The following is an 11,847-nucleotide window of genomic DNA, read 5'->3' as shown; positions in this document are numbered from 1 at the left end:
GAAATCCATGATACTAAGCTAAAACTGAAATATCATTTTTGTCAGTATTACCCCCCAAATTAATGATGATGTTACCTGATTTCTGTCCTGTGTCACGACTTCAGCAGTCCACGTGTGGTGTGCATGGATGTAGAACTGATTTATAGCTATCTCTTTGGGTAAAACTTTTCGCCAGAAAAAGTCCACGAACAGTGGAAATGGCAACTCTGAATTTTTGGACATAAATATGTTAACGCCACTGCATACTTGTCTAGTTTCTGTTTGGATGCTTGTGTGTGTGTATACAGATGTGCTTACACTTAACCATAGACTGTTCCATGGTAAGTCTTAGGCTTTGCCCTTCCTCCATCCATTGTTTGAGTACTTCATTGTACACATTTGAATCCACAGCCCAGAATCCTAAGAAGTTCTAAATTGGCAATGACAATAGTTGAAGTAATACTGACAAAAAGTAGGAAATGCTGTGTAAGTAAATTCCTTTATTGTTATCAATTGGATTGTTAGCTTTTGTTGTAGGTAGTAGATTCCCACTATCATCTTGTTTTCTGCTATTTTGCAATTTGAACTGGTAGAAAATAGTTTCTTCCACTGTGGTATTCTTTTAGTATGTCTAGTATAGGAGGGCAGAGTAGAGTATTCCTGATGATTCTTTTTAGTCTAAAATACACTATAAATTTTAACTGTAAATAGTTTTGCAAGAACACCTACATCTCAACTCGCTGTGCTGACGTTGTCAGCTGGCAAGCATACTGCAGACTGTTTGGTTTAATTGTACAAGACAGGATAGCTCAGAAGATGTAAGCTTGCCTTATTTAGAGCAGAGAAGGGTACATAGGAAGGAGTTTTCTAAAGTATGGGAAAATGTAGCTATGACATGACTTGCATGTCTGTCAGTAAGTATGATAAATAACAAGATAGGCTCAATGAGAAGGAGTTAATTGTTCCTCTGTTTTGCTGTGTATGTTTAACAGGTCTGAAGAATCATATGTAGTATGCAGTTAAAGGACTGAGTTAGAGGAAATTAGAATCACAGCTGTTTTCTGTCCTTTCTGTGTTACTGTTACCAGCTTGGAGAAAAATATCTATGGAAAATTTGGAACCTAAGCAGGAAGGAGATCCAGAAGAGGATCTGCAAAGGCAAATAGTTGTGCCTTTCATGTAACAAGAAGAGTACCTTACTCCAGTCTGTACTAATGTAGTTCATCTCCTGCTACTCCCTGCTTGCTTCTTGACTCGCAGTAAATCTGCTTCTGGTTCTAACTGTGATTACAAAAAAGGCATATTTGTGCCCTTTCCTTTTATAACAAAAGACTCCCGTAGTTTGATGATCCACTGAAGTGATGTCCCTGAAGAAATTTACAGTCATTACAGTTCTAATTCATACTAACCACAGATGGTTCAGAATCAAGAGCTGTAGCTGTCTCCCTGAAAAGCTACATCATAGCTCAGTCTCCACTGCTTTCAAACAGAATTTGAATGCAGAATGAATTATGAAATACACTGTCAGAATTAATGAATCTCTAAAAATCTGACAAATGCTTGAATATATATGTACTGTTTATGCTGCTGGTTTGTTTTTTTTTTTTAGACACTCAAACACTATACAAGCCAATCTGGACAGCCAATCTGACTTCCTTGACATACGGCTATTGTAGAACTGTAAAAAATGTCAATATTCTCTGCATTATGGATATTGGCTTATTTGTAAGCACAGTGATTTTTGTCTAAAACAGCCAAGTCTGCAAAAAACATAAAAAACCCCACCACCAAAGCCAACTCCAAAATAAACAAACAAACAAAAACCCAAGTAGGGCTCCATTGCTCCTGGAGATTTTCAGTTTTAAAAACAGTTTTTAAAGTGCTGTGGATGAAACTGTACATGAGGGAGGGAAAGCAAAGGTGGAGGAGGGCTGTTTTTCCTACTGTCAGCTACCGGTGCATGGATGCGACTGACAGTAAAAGATCTTTGAATGATACCATTTCTAGCTGAATTTATGATGAAGCTCTGCAGAAGCAATGAAGCCAGTGAACAGCTTTGATAATACTTACTCTCATTCCACTTTTCTCTTTACGCCAAAGCCTGCTCTTTCCACTGATGTTCAAGTGGAGTACTGCTAAAATAAGATGTCCTACCAGGACTTTCCATAGTATCAATGAAAAAGACCATACCAGAATCTTCTACAAATATATGTATAAACTTTCCCAAAATGTTAGCTTTGTTTTTCTTTCAGGCATATATAAAAGAAAATAATCAGAAATTACACAAATTACACATTTTGAGTCCTCAAAGACAGTTACAGTCCCATGAATCTGAAAACAGGTGCACAGATTGTAACTGTTCTGATTAAAAAGTTAGGGTAGGTGGAGTGGAAATGACTCTGATAGTATTGCTTCAAGCTTAACTACGGAAATGCGAATAACGCTTTCAAAGTAAAAATCTTCTAAAATTCAGCCCAAACAACTCATTAAACTAATTCAGCTTTCAGTTATGTTAACTGTGATTAACACTGTTGATATTTTTGTAGGCAAAATAAAAAGATGGTGGAGAATTTTGGTTGTTCCTAGACCCCTAGGCTTGGTGAAGTTCAAATTAGCCATTGAGACGTATTCCCAGATAATTTTTTGATGCAGTCTTGGTATGTACTCTCAATGTTACATTTTCTATAGAGACAGTCTTACTGTATTTTTAATTTTTAATAGTATCTCTCATTCTAGTGCACACAAATTTAACTTTCCTGCATTTCGTCATATGACAGTGGAATTGCGCTGTTTATTCACCTCTGTCTAATGGCTTTGAAGAACCCAGAGGCTCACCTCGTCAGCACAGGAGGTTTTCAAGAGCCTGATCTTCTCTTTTGGCCACGTGTAAGACACAAATTGACCAGCAACAAAGGGATTCTATTGAGAGAAGAATGAAAGAATTTCTTAATAACACCTCTGTGGTGGAGAACTGCAATGAATTTTGTCGAGTATTTAAGATACTCCAAGCAGTGTACAGATTTATAGAGAATGTTTCTAACATTCCCTCTCTACTGGTGCAAGGACTGTGTTCCCACCACAGCCAGAAGGTGGCACTTACATATGTCTGCTGTGTTGTATCTGAAGGAAGCAATGGATGAAATACAAAAAATGAATGTTATATCAGTGACATTTGGAAATGTGGCTCTCTTTTGTATCATCCATGTACTTTCAGAAACACAGTGCAGTAAATGAAGTAGACTGGACTAATTGCATGAATATTTAAAACTTGCATGATCAAAAAAAGATCTGTCTGATGAAGAAGCTTAAGGACCTTTTTTTTCCTAACAAGTGAAAAATACTATTTGAAACACAGAACTATTATAAAACCTCCAAACTGCAATATGAAAAAGAAATGCATGTTTCTGCTTCCCATCTCTTCTTTCCCCTCAATGACGAAAAGCTCAGTTTCCTCATTTGAGTGCAAAGTAGTTTGACTCCCATCCTGACAGACAACAGACAAACCCCAGTTCTATCTCATTGCTAACAGAGGCTAAAAACTGTGCTACAGAAATAAAATCTGAGAGCCTGTACAAATTTATAGTAGGAATGGGACTGTTGAATCAATAGCAAGATTCAGCACTGCTGGTCTGCTAGAGGTGTTTCTAAATTGTACTAATCATCCCAAAGCATTTTTCATTCTAGTCTGGTTACTCAAAACCCAGAATCTCAATGAAAAGATTTAAAGATCATGGCATACTGTTATTATGTTCACTTTGTGGTGGACATGTGAGAAGAGATGCATTAAATGGCTTAATGGAGTAAAAAATACCTAAATGAAATAGGATAGGGATCAGAACATAGGATGCTTTCAGCTCCTGAGCAGAATCTGTCAAATTGCACCATATCATTTCTAATATGTGGTCTCAGAAATGCTTGGAGTACGCTTTCTTATCACAAAGAAGAGACTATAATTCATACAAAAAGTCCTTTTATTTAGTTTCTCATTCTCAGGTAAAACGTGTGTAGAAGTTACAAAGTCCACATGGTGAAGCATATGTTGAAATACCTGTGTCCACATATAAGATGTGACACTATTCTTTCAGCTCTTCTTTGAATTTCTTGGTGAAACGGCATAAGAAAAGCATGAACTGTAGTTAGCTGCACTGGTATTTTCACAACCAAAATGCACTAATAAAGAAATAACTTCCAGGAATATAAAAATATTATACTGAAGAATAATTCAAAGAAAATAATTCAAAGCTAGGCAAAGTCTGCAAAATTAGTGCAAAAAGTGTTAAAATGTAATCCTCAGAATGAAATGTGAGAGTTGTTACTGATAATCAGCTGTTCTGTGAAGGTGTGAATGCAAAGCCGAAGGATATATAGTTGATGCTTACTCTTGAGGAATCACAGAATAAATAAGGTTGGAAGAAGTTTAAGGAGCTCGTTTGGTCCCACTCCCTTGCTCAAGCCAGGGCACCTACAGCCAGTTGCCCAGGACCAGGTCTGTGTGGCTTTGATAGGCTGAAGAGCCCACCACGGCTTTGGGCAACCTGTGCCAGGGTTGGATCATGCTTTCAGTGAAAAAGAGCTGTCTGATGTTCAGAGGGAACCTCCTGTGTTTTAATTTGTGCCTGTTGCCTCTTGTCCTGGCATTGGGCACCGCTGAACAGAGCCTAGCTTTGTCTTCTTCACCTCTCCCTACAGGTATTTAAAGACACCGATAAGCTCCTTTTTCCCTGTGCCTCCCCACGCCGAGCCTTTTCTGGACTGAGCAGAACCAGTGCTTCTTCATAGGAGAGATGCTCCAGTTCCTTCATCATCTTTGTGGCCCCTCAGTGGACTCTCTCTGACGTGTGTGCCTGGCTTGCAGTGGGGAGCCTGGAATGGCCCAGGACTCCAGGTGTGGCTTCACACCTACAGCAGTGGTGTCCCAACAAATCAACAGTTGGCTGGATGTTTAGGATCTATACTGATTTCCTCTTAGCCTAGACAGGCAATGAGTAGAAATGAGTAGAAAAGGCATAGGATAGTGATCTCAACAGCCTTCAGTGGTATCATCATTCACAACAGGCTTCTTTGTTTTTTTTAAAATGGAAATATTCACACTTGTTTCTCCAACTCAATATGCCACCTTCAGCAATGAAAACAAAAGTGTTCTCTTATAAAGAGGAAAAGGTGAGGCTTTCAGGCATTAGCTCAGAAACTCATGGATTGCTTACCACCTCGTCTCCTTATTTCAAAAAATATGATGCACAACAGAACGATGGTACTGTTGTACAGCTGCCTGCTTCCCAATCCAGGAATTCTAAAATAAAAAAAAAAAGTTTATTTTTCTTTCAGATTGCATAACAATGTCTTTCGACCTGAGGAAATAGAGTAGAGTATACCTTCAAGATGAGTGAAGCAAGAGCTGGCTGTTGCACAGTTTCCATCTAGTTTCACCTCCTATGCTTATACCAGGATTTGGTGGGACTTCTTCAGAGTCAGGTGCTGGCTTTTGCTATTTTCCTTGCCTTCCCCATCCCACCTCACATTTTTGTTCTTGTGGGGTTTGTCAGGACAGGGCTCACAGTGCATCTGACACCGTGGGCCTTGCTTGCTCCATGACTGGTGCCAGCTGTCGTACCTCTGCTACCACATTGTCCCATTCTTGATGATCTGCTGGATCCCCACACCCTGACCAGTCTTGCTGGTGGCTGTAGTCAGCCCAGTACCTGTTGATGGGGTGAACAGCCTGCAGTGACTGCACTGCCAGCAATGACATCTGCTGTTAGAGTCTGTGGCTGCAGTTATCACTGAAGCCATCTTGCTCTTGTGCGACAGAACCCAGACAAAGCCAAACCAGGCATACTGAGTTTTGCCCCTGTGTTTTCTTGGGAAAAGCTCCAAATGGAGATGAGTGTGCTATACATCCTTCCATGGACTAGAAACAGCACTAATGCCTGATTGTCACACCAGCAGCTTCTGTGAGAGCTGGAGAAGTTGACATCCTCTTTGCCATCCTCGTGCCCAACCCGTGCCTCAGGTCGTCCTGTGCATCCAACGAGCTCCCCTCCATTGGGACTTACCACCAGAACTGGTTCTTTCTTCTAGTAGATCTCTTTACCATATGCCACAACATTTCAGGTCCCAGGAAGGCTTACTGTGATGCTCAGGAGCAGCACTAAGCTGCTTAAGTAGGTATTGGAGGACATCATGTGAAACTAAGGCACAGAATCAGTGTTCCTTCTATACTGCTTATAGGGAAGGAACTGTTCTCAGGCTATACTTAACCACTAATTACAGTCTTTGAGATACTTTTAAGAGAAAGCAAAGGTCGCACTGATAAATATGTACATTTCTGAAGTTATAGGTTGTTTTCATAGGTCTTTTCACTCTTTCCTGCTTATATATCTCTAAGAAAGCGGTTTCTGTGTCTCAGTGTAAATAAAGAAAGGTACAGAGAAAAGCTGATGGCTTCAGAACACTGCCTGTTGTAGTGAACATCTACTCATGTCCTTCATCCTGTAACCCATGAAAGAAAACGTAATGTACACTGCCTTTTAATGCAGCAGAGGCCTCTTGCAAGTCAGCTTGTTTAATCTCCCCTCTCAATATTCCACATCTGTGGAATACAATTCTCTAGCAGTCTCATTTTAATAACATATTCTAATCCATTAAACTCACTCTGGTAAGCTTTCAGTGAACCATGACATTTCTAAATCAGAGTAAAATCAGAGGCCTTAAAGGAGACTGCAGAGCTAAAATTCTTTCTTATCCCTTCCCTTTATTTACAGAAGATTCTTATGTTGAAATATACCAAATCATCCTGACAGAATAATTATGATGTCATGCCATGTCAGATTTTTGGAAACAATGTCAAAAAATGAACTGAAGAACGTATTGAAAACTAAGAAATAGCCAAAAAAGCCACCAACCCAAGCCAACCCAGAGACCTTGAACTTAGCCAAAGAGTGATGGATGAAAGACAACCCGTAATGGGTATGTCAAAACTTTCTGTTTCCTCTCCAGTATAATCTGACAGCTGATGCTTTTGCAGCACCAAGGGAAGTCCTTTTTAAGTCCAATTATTTAAAATCCTTAGCGTGACTCCTCCATGCCAAATGCTATCAGTGCCAGGGGATCGCAATGCAAAGCCTTTCTTCTCCTGATAAGCACTGGGATGTAATCAACACTGATTGTTACATGCAATTGCAATCTTGATGCTTTTCACTGTACATAGTTTTAGACTAACTGCAAAATAATCTGGACTATCCTTTTATTACTTATTCAGGAACAGTTTTGAAAAACTAAAATAATCGTATTTCTATGAGGTAATTTTGTAACCCAAGAAAACATACCAAAAAAGCTGGACTTAGAGAAGATCAGTAATCTGAAGTTTATTCTGCTAAAGACTTATTTGATATTTTACCAAATCAGTTGAGCATTCTTCATTTCCCATTTATTCCCAGGTGGCTCTTCCTTTCTCCAGCCCTGAACCCTCCATCCCACCTTCCCAAAAATCTTGCTTCTAATTCCTTCAGGACAACCTGACAAGTAGATGCAGTGATGAAGGATTATCACTTCTGCTGCTGCTCTGATTCATCCAAGCTGCTTGGAAGAGAGTACAGAAAAGGGCACAACCCCTTTCTGTAACAAATCATCTTCTGGACGTTTTCCTGCCCCATGAGATTGAGCATGATGGCTCACATTAATGAAAACGTGTTATTTCCCTTGCTCTGGGATTTTAGAGAGACCTTTTGGATCTGTGAGAAAGTGGCATATACCCCTTGGTTTCTGGAGCAGCAACACCTGAAGCTTTCTTTTCTGGTGGAAGCAGTAGGGACAGCACTTGGTATTTCATCTCTTGGGCAATGGAAAAGGGCAGCTTCTGCCTTGGCAGCCAGGCTGCAGTACTTCACTGAGTGGGTCTGACTGATCGCACTCTCATGCTCCTGCCATCAGCACCATGCAAAGCAGGAAGGATGCTGGCACGCCTCTCCCCTTGCAGCAGAGTGGTTTAATGGAGCTTTTCTCATTACTCAAGGTTTCGTGTTTTCCACAGACACAGGCAGGCATTACAACAGGTATCACACGTATCAGTGTCTACGTACTTTCAAACTCCTTTTCAAACCACTGTATGTCAGAAGGCTGGAGTAAGTTTCACAATTCTGTCTTTCTAACTGCCTGCGTGTGACAGATTCAAATGTGTTTGCGTGCTTAGGTTTTCAGATAGCATGTGGATAACCAGTCACATGTGCATGTAGAGTGTTTGGAAAAGCTGAACTTTGTAAAGTAGCAGAAGCTGGGAAGCTTAGCAAAATGCAATGTTAAGCTAAATAGTAAAAATAGTATGTGTATATGTGTGTAATTTGACAATACATTAGGTTTTGCTATTCTTTGCTAAGAATGATACCTTTAATCTCTTGCTGCTTCTGAACATTTATTTGACACAATAACCACGATTTTGTTCATCAATATTACAACAATTGTGCCTCAAATAAAAAGATTGTTCTCACGGGACAAAACTTTCAATGATACATGTGGAAGTTACAGTAGCATCCAGGAGTTCATATTTTGTAGCTGTTTTCATTAGGGAAAACCTTTATTAACATTTAGCATTTTTTTCATCAGCAAAGCGCTTTCAAAACATTTGCTAATTAAAACCTTTATATCTTTTAGACAGTGAAAGTGCCTTTTCCAGCCCGCACATGCTATGTAACTTATTTTATTAGTGGTTTAGTAATAAAGTCAGATAAACCTTTGATTTAATAATTAGCTTTTATAGAGTGCTTTCTGCCTTCAAAGCACTTTGCAAACATTAACTAATTAATTCTTGCAACTCCCCTGTAATTTGGGGAAGCAAGCACATTCATATATGTTTGTATGTGGTTTGGGGAAGAAAGTATTATCTCGGGCATTTTACAAAACAGAGAATTAAGACATATAAATTATTTACTTAAGTCCACAAAGACAGAAACGTAGTCAGGGTGGGAACTGAAACTCATTCCTCCTCCTCATCCTTGTCTATATTCTGACCGCTCGGCTCTTTCAGGAATTTTCTCTGGAGAAGTGCAGCTAGGTCAGCCAAAGCAAGGCATGGATGCTAAGCAGGCATCTCCACCTTCCTTCCACAAAGTGTCCCAGGCACAAACATACTCAAGGAGCACACGTGGGGTGTGCTTACGTGGTGATCCACACAGCTAGTTTGCCTTACACTCTGGCCACTTGTCTGTGGTTCATGAATAAGGTGAGGGTCACAGCAAAGGGTGCAGTGGGGCCAGCAGCTTCCAGCAAGCTCCCAGTAATGAACTCTGCTCACTCTTATCCACTGGGCATTCACACTGCCACAATATGAAAATACCGTCAGTATTCTGTGAGCAGCTTCTTTTGTTTCTGTCTCCAGTTTAGGTGCAGCTTGTTGTAAGTATGCATCACAGTACAAGAGGAATTTATGTTGTCCTTTCTTTCCTAACTTGTTTACTGATTTGGTACCTACAATAAAACAGCTTTCCTGCCTACCCCAACCCACCTGTCTAGGATGTCTGTGTGTTTTGGTCACACAGTAAATAAGTATTTCTTCATGTGCTGTAGGTGGACTAAGAAGAGTACGAGCTGCAAGAAGGCTGCACCATGCATCAGGGTACCAGAGGTCTTTGAAGAGTCATTTGTGATGTTTCAATTCAGCAAAGCAAGTAAGCTCTTACCTTACAGGCTTTAGAAATTTTTCTGAAGTTAAAGAACATTCTTAGAACATGTGAAGGCCATTAAGGAGGTTTCAGAATGAATGTCTTGTTTTCAGTGAATTTAAGAATTTCATGAGGTACACATGTCCAAATACTTACCATTGTTTATTTTTGCTAGGTGTTGTAAATTAATGTTATTGTGTACATTTTTGAGTGATTAAGCAGTAAACCAGAAATGGATTGTATCAGTGCTGTGTATCAGCTAACATTTAAAAACTGTAAGAAACTTCAGGGCATTTTTAATAGTTCAACTGAGCCAAGTTTTTCTGTGTCATAGTGTCTTCTTCAGGCAAGAGAAATAGAGTGAAACAATAAGAAGTATCTGTCTGCTTGCTAATGCACATTTCATCATTACATTCAGATAAACCAAACAATTAAATAATGCAGAAGGTTTGTGTAGATTAGAGAATTAGGGACAAAGCATTCCTTGGTGGTCAGCTATTTGTTTAGTGTTGAAGAGTAACTTTTGTAATTCTGTTTCTGTAAGCTGAGTCTATCAAGTAGAGACTACTAGACAACAGAAGAGTGCTGCATTTTGCATGTGGTGTGCCAAGCACTATTTCTCTGTGGATATGAACAGATTTTTTTTTAATTTGTTATTTTATTGTATTTATAATTAGCCGTCTGGAAAAAAAAAAAGAAGTTCTCTTTTAGCATCTGCAGTGATGCATTGATTCTTTCATTACAGCAAATACGCATGACCCCCGGTGTTCAACTGTAAACAATAATAGTTACTGGCTTCATTAGTAAGCTAGCAGATGGCTTATAAGTTCTCATGGTAGCTTTTATCCATTTGAGGCTTGCAGTGTGCAAATGTTTGTCTTTTAAACAGGGTAAAACAATGTAAAAGGGACTCTGTGCTTTGTTCTTATTAGTAGCAATTTATTTGGATTGGAGATTTGAATCTGAGTATATGAATGCACTGTCAGTTTTTCCTGTCCACAGGTGAAGTACTTGCTGGGCCTTGCCTCTATCTCTATGGCATTTTCTGTACCAAAAGAAATGAGGTCAAATATCACTTCTGGAGTTTTGACAATCATATTTTAATTAGTAGGACTCCCATTCTAAAATCTTCCCTTCCCTTCCCTTCCCTTCCCTTCCCTTCCCTTCCCTTCCCTTCCCTTCCCTTCCCTTCCCTTCCCTTCCCTTCCCTTTCGCATGCAGTTGCAATGACCCTCTAAAAGTTTGTTGTGGAACTGTGCAGAGCTATCTAAAGACCAGTTCACTGTCAATAACACTGAACACATAACTCTTTTAAAAGCAGAACCATTTAATTTCAATGTGTGAGTCTCTTTGGAGGCTTTTTAAAATACTTTTATTGCGCGCTCTCGTTACAATTTTCATGAATTTGTTTATGTTGATAGCTGCAATCAAGCTTCATTATTGAGAAGTAGAAGCAGGAAGCCATATATTAAGGGCCACCAGGTTTTAAATAGCTTCAATTCTCTATAAAAGCATAGGTACATGGCAGTGCAAACTCTCTCAATGTGTTCCACTATTGTGTTTCAAGTGGATCTGCACATGGAGGAGCGAGGAAGTCATTCACACTTTGTGGTCTTTCACTGTTGCCTACTTAGGGTTTGTTCACACTAATGCATAAGCATTTGACTGGTTGATTTTTTGCAAAACAAATGCTTCTGTTGAGGTGAGAGTCAGCCGTGTGTTTTAGAAACATCCATCAAGAATTAGAAACTTTTCCTTTAGGAAGGGGTAAGTCTTATCTTGAGGGCATAAATGAACAAGACTGCATGCTCCTTGTGTTTCCTTATGGTGCAGTAAATAATTATATATTATAATAATATAATATAATAATTATACTATTAGTATCAAGCTAGGGGATCTTCCTGAGTAAACAGTGATCTAATGAATCTTTAGAGTTTTATATTGTATTTTCATACTCTAAGTTCAATTTTAAAGTTTAAAATAACTTTTGTTTGGAGACAGCTATATCTCCTGGAAAAAATACGAGAATGTTGGTTTCAGAGCATGTATTTTCACTTCTTATCCTCATTTTTTATTTTAGTATTAAAAATAATGTGTGCATAAAATTTTTCTTTCTTCTGAGCCCATCTGCTCTTGCTTCTACCTTACCTGAAGATGTAGCCCCTTGTAAGTGACATCTTCAATGAAGAAAAAGCAGCAGGAGCAGATGATCTTT

At 39.1% G+C, this 11,847-nt stretch overlaps 1 protein-coding gene across 3 annotated transcripts in view; it reads left to right on the top strand.

The window, feature by feature from the left end:
* The window catches only part of DCTD (dCMP deaminase), a 54,345-nt gene that overhangs the window by 1,545 nt on the left and 40,953 nt on the right, over positions 1-11,847 (top strand). For all 3 annotated transcript variants that reach the window (XM_052682301.1, XM_052682299.1, XM_052682300.1), the window contains one exon: positions 9,538-9,638. The gene's annotated coding sequence lies outside the window, so the exon portion shown is untranslated. The remainder of the gene's footprint in view (positions 1-9,537; positions 9,639-11,847) is intronic.

Source organism: Tympanuchus pallidicinctus, unplaced genomic scaffold (genome assembly GCF_026119805.1).
Source record: "Tympanuchus pallidicinctus isolate F22 unplaced genomic scaffold, pur_lepc_1.0 scaffold2, whole genome shotgun sequence".
Taxonomy (NCBI): domain Eukaryota; kingdom Metazoa; phylum Chordata; class Aves; order Galliformes; family Phasianidae; genus Tympanuchus; species Tympanuchus pallidicinctus.
Note: the sequence above shows the minus strand (reverse complement) of the source record. Positions and strands in the feature narration are given on the sequence as shown.